At 33.4% G+C, this 10,559-nt stretch overlaps 1 long non-coding RNA gene across 2 annotated transcripts in view; it reads right to left on the bottom strand.

The window, feature by feature from the left end:
• Positions 1 to 648: 648 nt before the first annotated feature.
• The window catches only part of LOC140683980 (uncharacterized), a 32,642-nt gene continuing 22,731 nt past the window's right edge, over positions 649 to 10,559 (bottom strand). For both annotated transcript variants that reach the window (XR_012055709.1, XR_012055706.1), the window contains exons 3-4: positions 2,399 to 2,451; positions 649 to 1,150 (exon numbers count right to left, since the gene is read on the bottom strand). This is a non-coding gene — a long non-coding RNA (uncharacterized lncRNA). The remainder of the gene's footprint in view (positions 1,151 to 2,398; positions 2,452 to 10,559) is intronic.

Genomic DNA, 10,559 nt, shown 5'->3' with positions numbered 1-10,559 from the left:
TGTAAAACATAAACTGCTACACTTCCCTTTTCATTTTCATGCCAGAGCAATTTGCATTGAATTGTTTTAAATATTCCATGCAAGTCAGAAAAAAGTATTGATCATCTTTAACTGATTACATGACCATAAAGTCATCAACAAATATCAGTGTCTAATTCTGAAGTACATGCAGATGTCTAAGATAATGGATTATAGCACAGCAGCAACTATAAATAAGATTTTTTAATGTGTTTAGATGTTACAAAGTAATTTCTTCCTATCTCATTTTGGTGCAAGTTTAAAAGTTTAGGCATCATTAATAAAATTTTGTTCCTAACTTATCTAGGGAATTTAAAGGTTGCATCAAGCTTTAAATGATTTTTTCTGGACCTTTGAATGTGGATATCTTATAAACTTCATATGGCTCTGGTCCTGGAACTGTAAAGTGATTTTTAACAATACTGAAAAAAAAAAAAAAAAAAAAGGCAACAAAACAACAGAACACAAACTTCTCAATCTAAATTACATTTTCCCAAATTCAAGTATGAATTTTCTTACCTATAGTTTACCCTAAAAGTCAAACGGTCACTAATCAAATTTAAAGCCATCTATAGTGACTCTTACTTCTGCTGCTTACTGTGGTTGGAGAGAAATGTTAAAGAACTGTCATTACAGGAAAAGAAAGTTCTGTATTTATTAACATTTTATGCTGAAAATTGCAATGCTAATGTTCAGTCTAGCACATTTCCCACAAAATTTCAGTGACTCAAAACTCCTATTTTTACTCCTGTAAAGGTTATGGGAAATTTATAAAAAGGTCCTTTTGAGCATCCTGACAAGCAGAATCAAGACTCGTAGAAAATAAAGTAGAAAATCCACTATCTTTACCAAGGGCCTCCTTAGGAATACATCATAAAAAATAATTTGGTCTGACTGACTTAGCAGGGAATTCGCACCAAATCTCCATGCTTGACAACATCAACTATAGTCCCTTTGGACTCAAGTTCATTCTTCTGGAAGAATATAGTATGTTGCATAGGCCAATCACACAGCCACTGCTTCTTGTCCATGTCCGTGATGATCTGCCTGACAGTTGGTGACATATTGTGCATCCATGAGGACAGAATAACTCTCACACAGGAGTTGCTGATAACCTTTCATAGCAGTGTCTCTATTTAAAAAAAAAAAAAAAAAAAAAAAAAAAAGCAAATATAATGGGATTCTATTGATCAGGCTAATGACAGAGCTGATGAGTTGCAGCCTCCTTTCGGAGGTCATTCGGGGGTAGTGTACTGCTTAGATAAAATTATCCAGCAATCTAGAATTAGTAGGAGCCTTTTCTCTTTTTCATTCTTTTTTCCTTTTCTTTGCTTCCTTTTTTTCTTTCATTACAGCATATGCACAAACCTGTGTGATGGAGCTGATGACTGATGATGATGACAGTAACAATAATGGTTGCTTGATTTTTTTTTTTTTCTTATGCTCTATTCACTAGTCCTATGTACTGAAGGCATAGAGTATGAACTAAGAGTTCATTAGGAATTTCTGAAATGAAATTCTTTTTTTTCATCAGAAAATAGCTTTAATTTTCTGATTCCAACTCCATCCTGCAGAGGACTTGAAATAAAAAATCCAATTTCATGTCTGGGCTTATTTTTAACACAAGGATTTAAAATAATTGACATTTGAGAAGCAAGGGAAAACTCTTCTCTATGTTGTACATCCCTGTATTAATCTGCGTCATTGACGATGAATCAAAAGCATTCAACAAGAGAGTAATTATATTCTCCATATTATGGCAGAATCTACATATGGTTTTCATAATGGGACAATATAAAATGAAACAATTGCCCAGAAAATAAACAAAAAATTACACATTAAATATTGCTTTAATCACTGAAACACTGTAGGGCACAACACCGAGCATTATGAATCTCAGACTCTCAGGGTTAGGATCAGAGATCTAGCTCTTGTCTCTCATAAACACTGTTTATGAACCCAGGAATGTGTGGTATTGATATTTAAAACATGCATCATATTCCTCAATCAACCACAACTGGTTGATTGGTCATCGGTCTCTAGTACATAGATTCTCTATTTTCACATAAAACACTTACTTTCCATTTTGATGTTTAGTCATAGACAATAAAGGACAGAAAATACAAGAGTATTGTGTATCTATTGAGTAATCACGTATCATAAAATAATTTCATTTAAAATATAATATGTTGAGTTGACTTTGAAATGAAGAACAGCAAAGAAGAGATAGGGTCATTCTATTTTCACACAAAAAAGGAAATGAACTTCAGGTCATTCCTACTTTATGGCCACTAGCTGTTATCCTGGAGGTGTTGTGCTTGAGAGATTTTATCAACAATACTTTGTGACTATTACTGGGCAATCCAGAGAACCACTTTACCATTGGCCTCAGAGGAATTCTTCCACATGTCATCCCAGCCAGAGGTTAAATAGCTATAAGAGAAGTTATGGAGGAAAGATAATTAGAAAAGGGAAAGGATGATGGAGTTGAGCATAAAAATAATAATTAAAAAATGAATTATTTTCAAAGTTGTAGTGGTATATGTCCTTGTGTGTATTTGTATCTCCTTTCGTCTGATGTCATATGATATTCTCACATTTTGAGTTACATTGCATAATCAGTCAGACAGCAAGCTTGGAGGAATATTATGTCTTAAATTTAAAAAAAAAAATAAATTCTATAGCATAACTTTTTTTCATGAAAGCCATTCCTATATGTTAAAAAAAGGAGACTTATAGTATATACAATGTATTAAGGATGCCCAGGTATCATAAAACATGAGATTCAAAATATATGTGACTAGAATCTGACCTGTTTAGATACAGTAGATAGAGTGTTATGTGAAAGTGTGCGTCGTCATGGAAAGTCTTTCACATATCTTCTTTCCCTGAAAATTAGATTGTTGGAAAAACCCTACATTTGGTTGATTTTTAGTTTTATTAGGAGGATTTTTGGGGTTTCTAATTTGTTGGTTTGGTTTGGGAATTTTTTTTTTGTTTGTGGGGTGAGGATATTTTTGGGTTTTTTTTGTTTTCCTATTGGTTTTGGCTTTGTTGTTTAGGGGTTTTTGTTGCTGTAGTTTGTTTGTTTTATTTTTTATTGTTTATTTTGAAGAGTGGATGTCACTATAGATTTCAGCAGTTTTCCAGTATCTTCTGGTATATTCCCTATTCACAGAGGACTAAGAATGATTACACAACCATTTCAACATAACTCACGTTTTCTGATAAGACTGCATAGTTTAATTATCTTAAACATATGCACTTCAGCAAACCACAGAAGAACTAATCATCTAAGTCTATCTTTATATTTAAACAAAAAATATTTCACTTTTAGGACACAATTCATTTCATTTGTTCTACAAGTTTATGTTTAGATTAGGTTATTTTTTTCCCTGAGAATGAGTGCTTATTGCCATTCATTAGTTAATACGGGTCAAAGAGTTTTGGGGTACTTTGAGGAACTGAATTGATGATTTCAGTGCTGTAGATATCTATATTTGATCATGTGTGCCCAGTCCTTGAAGCCATATTATTTTCTCAGAGGGAAAAGCAATGAACAGAAATCTGCATGAACTTTCCTCTGATTTTTGGGTAAGTAGACCTTCAAAACTCGTATACTGTACCTTTATTTGTGCTTTTAAAAGATTTTTTTTTTTTTTGTCATCTATAAGCTGCTCAAATTGGAAGTTATTTCCAAAATTCTGCACAGTTCAGAACCTGTCACTTATGAAAAGGGCTTAGGACAGCTGTTAAGACACTGCTGTGATGTAATGAACATTATATTGGTGGGCTGAACAAAATGGTGAATCCCTATTGTCTTCAGAACTTTCTGATAGCTGCTGGAGTAAGCTACATGTCTTGAGAGTGAGAAAATTATTTATTTTTTTATTAATAGTGTTTCTTGGTTAACTAGACTGTGTTCAAATAGCTGTTACTGAGATTTCTAATGATGTATCTAAAAGACATTTCTAGTAGGAGCACTTGTCTTATTTGCTATTGTTAGTGAGAGTGGCATATGGGGTTTATGCATTTCAATTTTTTTTTAAAGAAAATTGTTAAGTGAAAATCTGTATTATAAAAGTGAATAAAGTAATGTGTTTTCAATTTTCCTAAAATTCTCTTACTCATTTTCTGCCTGCTGTGATAAAACTCAAGGTAGTTGATGCTTAATAAAATGACTGGCAGGCAATGTAATGCAAGTTGCTAGTAGCTGTACTAGTTCTGTAGCACTCACTGCAGTTCAGACTAAACCCTGTATCTGTGGAGAATGATAATTAAAGAAAAATAGATATGAGATATTTAAAAGGCCAGTTCACTGTCATTGAACAGACATACTCCTGTACATTATTTATTTTTAATTCTTTCATTTTCCCAAAGTTCTTATTTACTTTGTAAAATGCATTCTGTTAACTTTGAATACCCAGTGCTGTGATTAATTTCCTTAAGTTTAAATTGTGATGTTTGCCTGCTTTTCTCAGCTATCTGTAGGGTTGCATTGAAATGAGATATTTGTAATTTTTACCTTTTACTTCATAAATAAGTCTTCCTTCCACTGTAACCACATATGTATGGGATATTTTTAAAAGACAGAAAAGCCATTAAAAAAAAAAAAACAACAAATGAAAACATGAAAACACCTCTTGTTTACTGATTTTTTTTCCTAATTGAAGATAAAATTATAAGCTTTACAGCATTATACTTTCTTTAAAACTTAATTAAAACTCAAATTTGGTAAGAGTTATAATGGTGGCCAGGGAAGTAGCGTGTTTCTAATATAAAACAAGATTCTATGTAAATGTTTCCATGTGTATAGACACAGGTGTCTTTGTGTGTATAGTTAACAGGTGAAAATGTCTTTCCCTATGTACTGGTAGGCCACTTGGATACAGAATATTAGGCTCTTAAAATATATGGGAAAGAAATTTTCTTTTTCTTGTTTTACCAATTTTGTTACTAAAAAAAGTAAATATCTAAGATTGTTCTTCCACAAAAACACTTTGTGAAAACCCTGTATTGAGATTTAGACATTATTTCTCAAACACTTTTACTCTGGTAGAAGATCACACCAAAACTAAAGGAACTAGTCTCATACAAATACCAGATGACTGTTTATCTTAGCTAAAACCAGAGGTGAACAAGGGATCTTTTGTATTTACAAAGTACTGACATCTCAGTGCTGAGAAGAGAATAGGCCTGACAGTTTCTTATTTCTGTTTCCTGTTGACCTTCCTATGAACTTATCAGAAGAAGTAAGTGGAAGAGAAAAAATAGTAGCTGCTTCTGTATACCTTTGGATGATTTCCTTCAAAGAGTCCACATTTCTATTCCCCATTCAAAAAAAAAAAAAAAAAAGGGCAGCAGAGTAGTAATTTTTTGCTATGTAATCTCATAAAAAGTATACTGAGATCGCACTGGATAGGGGAATTATAAAACTGTACAGTACCATTTTGTTGATGGATCTGTATGCAATTTTCAGAAGCAGACAATTTAGTATCACATCTGTAATCTATGTGTGTATTTAGAGAGAGAAAACTGGGCCTTATTTTTTCTCTTAAGAAAAGAATGTTTCTAGGCCTGACTTTTCTAGTGGTATGAAATTTTGAAATCTATTAAAAAAGCCACTTTATGAAATAAGCAATTTTATTTAGTGTCCATAACCTTTTTTAAGACTGCTGTGATAAATTTCTCAGTGTGGTAAACACTCAGATGCATTTATGATGCTCAAAGTGATACCATCATGTAACTCATACCAATCAAATATTATTTAAGGTATAATAAATCAGAACAAAATTACCTGTCTCGTATTCAAAGGTTATGAGCAATAGAATTGTCATTAGTACAAAGTCATTGACAAAAGGAGAAAATCAGTACTGCAGTCATGCTGCAATTATTCTAGACTCTTGTATACAAAAAATGGGTTGTAGCTGTTTAATGAAACAGTAATGGTAATTGTAAGCTCATATATTTGTCTTCAGATTTGACTTTTCTAGGAGGGCAAAGGAACAAAATTAGTAAATGAGAAGAAGCCAGATTATATTACTCTATAAGAAAAGATCCGTCACGATGTCTAAATCCATATGATTTTATCAGAATAAAAACATCATTGTGCAAAATATGGTAAAAATAACTCAATTGTTTTCTTTCTTCATGACATCTTGAGAGTTATTAATAGCATTTAAACATATGCAACTGACATGGGAATTTCTGATCACAATCAGTTAACTACTGTAAGGTTTCTGATTTGGATCGCCTGACAGAAGAGTTTCTCCCGTCTTCCAACATTCTGTTTCTCCTCTCTTTCTCTTAATCCTTTCTTATTTTTCTCTGTTTTTCTCCTCTACCCCCTCCCACTTCCTCCCTAGATAATATAAAGCACCAAGAGGACTTCTAAATTACTCTAACAGTAGCATATTTTCACTATCCCCATTTTCATGCAAAATTAGAAAGTGTATGTTTAGACTAATAGCATTAATTAGAGTAAAATATTTCACAAGACACAAATGCATTCTTCATGCAAATAAGAGGTAAGTACCTATGATTACCATGACATAATCAGAGAAAATTTAGCTCTCTCTATCTCCAGCACAAACGATTTTTTGGTGAATCATGAGTCTGCTTGGTTATGTGGAGAGCTGGACCAAAACCAAACAAAATGCTGATGGTTCATTTTTTCCTATCTCTCTGAAGTTTAGGACGGGGCAAAATTCATTACTCCAAGATATTCTAATTTGTACCTTTATCTGAAATGTGTAAACTAAGATCCATGAAGAAGTATCTGCAAATTAGTTCATCAGAAGTGTAGAAACCTATTATGTGGGAACTCCCTAAACAATTTTTTGAAGTCATAAAAGCCCTTCAATTTAATGTAAATTTATTGTAAATACTTTCTGGTTGATCTTGCTGTCTTTTGGCAGGCAAAATTCTCCTTGATGCCAAAGGGAGTTTTGCCATTATCAAAATTTCAAAGATGAAATCTTATACAAATAACCTAGTAGTCTAAAACATTAACTTTTATTATCTCCATGAGAACTATAATCATTATAAACTTAGTAATAGTGAATAAATTTGTTCTTGACTTGTGGCTCTGAGAAAAGTAATGCAAATATAGGAATATATCTAAATCTTACTTATTTTTATAAGCAAGGAACTAAGTGTAATTTTTGTGCCTTGCTGATTTGCTGTCAGGCACATGCCTGCCCAACTGTCTGCTAGTATGTGGGTGCATTTGATTCTGTGGGAACAATGGCTCTGTACATATCTGTTTGGGAATGTGGAATATCATGAAGGTAACTTAAATAATTTAACTTGTTAATAAAATGATCAATTTTATTTGTAGGAGGATAATAAAACTTCTATGAAGTTTCTAGTCAGCCCTGTGTAATGCACAAGAGACTGATTTTTCTCTCCTATGATGACAGGCTGAGAGAGTTCAAGAAAAGGTTTTGGGGACACTTTTTAACAGTATTTAAAAGAGGTGATAAGAAGGTTGGAGAGGGACTTTTGACAAAAGCATGTAGTGATATGACAAGGGGAATGGCCTTAAGTTGAACAGGGTAGGTTTAGATTAGGTATTACAAAGAAATGCTTAACTATAACAGTGGTGAGATACTGGAACTTTGGCCAGAAAGGTTGCCACTTCTCCATTCCTGGAGAAGTTCAAAACTAGGCTAGGTGGAACTTTGAGTAATCTGGTCTAGCAGAAGGCGTCCATGCAGGAGGCAAAGGCTTTAGAATTACATGAACCTTAAGGTCCCTTCTAACCTAAACCATTCTACAACTTTTGTTTCATATAAAAAATTGCCAAAAATCTTGTCCTAAGCAGTATCTTCAAACCAACGAGGCACAGGAAAACAAACATTGTTCTATTATTGCCTATTCAGCTTAGATGTAATCAAAATTTTTTTTTTTATTCAGTGTTAAAAGAGCTATGCTTGTTAAACAACAAAACATCAAACTGGGTAAAAAAGCGTGTCAGTGTAGTGTATAATGATAAACGTTTGAAGTACTCACAGTAACTACCCTATTGCACAGCAGTCTCCCTGTGCCTCATTTCCTAGTCACTTCAAATACTCTCATGCAGGATACTTCTCCACAAAACCTCATTTCCCAGTGCTGTGTAGCTGCTGTGAAATGAGCCACTTCCCCTCAAAAATGAGTGGAAAGTTGTAAGAAAGCAGTTAGATACCTACCAGTGCTGTGCATACCATAATAAAAAAGGCAATGCTGTTATTGCAACCCAGCCTTTACAGACAGAAAACCTGTAGCTTTCTAAGCTGTGTTCTGGTCACTCCTACAACTCACTGGTCACTCCTATCACTCACTGGACCAGATCAGATCTTGCAAAGTAAATTCAAAGAGAAAACGAAGTGTATTAGAAACTATTCTGATTTTTCAAAAGATGTTTCTTCTTAGACTAGCTCAAAATAAAAATTTGATTTTGGTTCTGAAACAGCAAGTTTTTTATCCGTGTAATATGCAGGAGGAAAAAAAAAATCCAAACACTAAAAGCTATAGTTACTCCAAGTGGAATACTAAGGATATCTATGATAACATATGTCTGAATATCTCAGCACTCTGGCCAAATGCCAGATTATTATATATTATCAATAGTATTACAATTATATTATATTGAACTAATTTTTACTTGTATTAACAAATGAAAAAATTGTGCTTGTTTTTGCCCATTCCATCATTGTAATATGCTAACTTAGTATAATTTGAATTTGATACATTTTATGCTGCCTTTGTTGCAAATGAAAACATATGCATTACACACACATATTAAATTACATTACTTCAACATTAGTAAGGTATTTTGACACTCTCTGTGGAAAACCTACATTGATTTTGTCTGTGATTTCAAATGTATTCTAAAAGTCAATGAGCAGTGAAAGGATAACACAAGTTATTTGAATCTCTAGAGCCCCTTTAATTGGTTGCTTCTTCCGGCTGACATCCTTGGTTGTTCAACACACAGGATGCTGATACTAAAACATTGACAAAAACCTTTTCACATGAATTTCATAGTGGAACTGAATATGAGGTTGTCAGTTTCTTGAAATAAATCACTTCTTAAAGGCAGCTGTTCGCTGTAGAGGAGACAGAAGACAATCTGACATCAGGGGTTCTGTAGTCCAGCAAAGTGGGTTTGAGCATTTTTTGGCATTCTGAGTGAAGTGTTCTTCAGAACTACTAAAGGTCTGTTCTGATGCCTGTATTATTTGGAATTTTACATTAAGATTTAATACTTGTAGCTTATGGTAGCATCATCAAAACAAGGTATCAAGTATATTTTAGAAATTACAGTTTGAGTATGGCATTCAGGAAAAAGATGTTTGCTCAGCTGTCTAGAACAACAGTGAAATACTTCCCACTGCTCTGTTAGTGTTTCATATCTACTGTTCCTTCCCATCACCCTACCTAAAAAACTCTCCCACGTGAATATTAAGCTGTGAAATCTTTAGATTCTCTGACTTATGGTAATATTTTTGGAGCTGCTTACTATACAGTCCTAAGCTCTGATCCCAAAACTCTACAATGAATTCCATTATTTCTAAGATATATTTATCAGCTTTTGCAAATATTTCTCAAGATCTAGAAGAAATATCTCTATTGATTTTACTTTCTTTTAATGAGTATTCACAAGAAACACAAGGAGCTTAAACTAGCCTACTTCAGCAAAAATTCAATTCCCAGCTGTAGAAAATATGTTTTATCCATAAACCCCACAAAGGTAAGATAGAAATAAAAACAGTTTTATTTTTTCATTTGTATTTAAATCGTATTTGTTTAAATTAAGTCATTGTAGTGCCTGATCTTTTAACTTTCAGTAAACTTCTGTATATGCAAATGTACATATAAACATCTTCCTAAAAAAAATCTGTCTCTGAATGTATGTATGTACGTACTGAGGTCTGTGTGTACCTGTATATGGTTATACATATTGGTAAATTCATTTGTGTTTCTGTGTTTATACACCAATATGCATACAAATCTTTTTACAGCTTGTTGAAAGCTGGTAATATGTCTTTGGTAAAGGAATGTTAAAGACATTGATTTTCCACGCATCTAATTTCTTGAAATCTACATTCAAAATTAGAAAGCCTACAAAGTCGCCTTAAAAAAATCTGCATTTCAGCTAAAGAAATTTTCTGTCACCTAAGACAGGACTTACTGTTTCTGTTCTTGTGCTCTTTGAGGTCTCTTTCAGCTCATTTATCCAGCCTTTGAGGTTCCTCTGGATGGCAGCACAGTCTTCTAGCATATCAACTACTCCTCTGGGCATTGTTTGCACAGGAAACTTGTTAAGATGTGTTCTGCCCCATCATTCAGATGACTTTTGAAGATGTTAAGCAGCTTCAAACCCACTACTGATACTGGGTTACACCATTAGTGACTGGTCTCTTTGTGCCACTGCCCATTGTCCACTAGACTGGGTCATTCTGACTGCTTTCAACCTACTCTGCTGTCTTCTCCTCCAGCCTGTACATCAATAGTCTCTATTAAGAACTTAGGTGACACAGTGTCCAAAGTTTTCC

The sequence above is a fragment of the Taeniopygia guttata genome, chromosome 1, assembly GCF_048771995.1.
Source record: "Taeniopygia guttata chromosome 1, bTaeGut7.mat, whole genome shotgun sequence".
Taxonomy (NCBI): Eukaryota; Metazoa; Chordata; class Aves; order Passeriformes; family Estrildidae; genus Taeniopygia; species Taeniopygia guttata.
The sequence above is the reverse complement of the archived record's forward strand: the minus strand, read 5'-3'. Positions and strand labels throughout refer to the sequence as shown.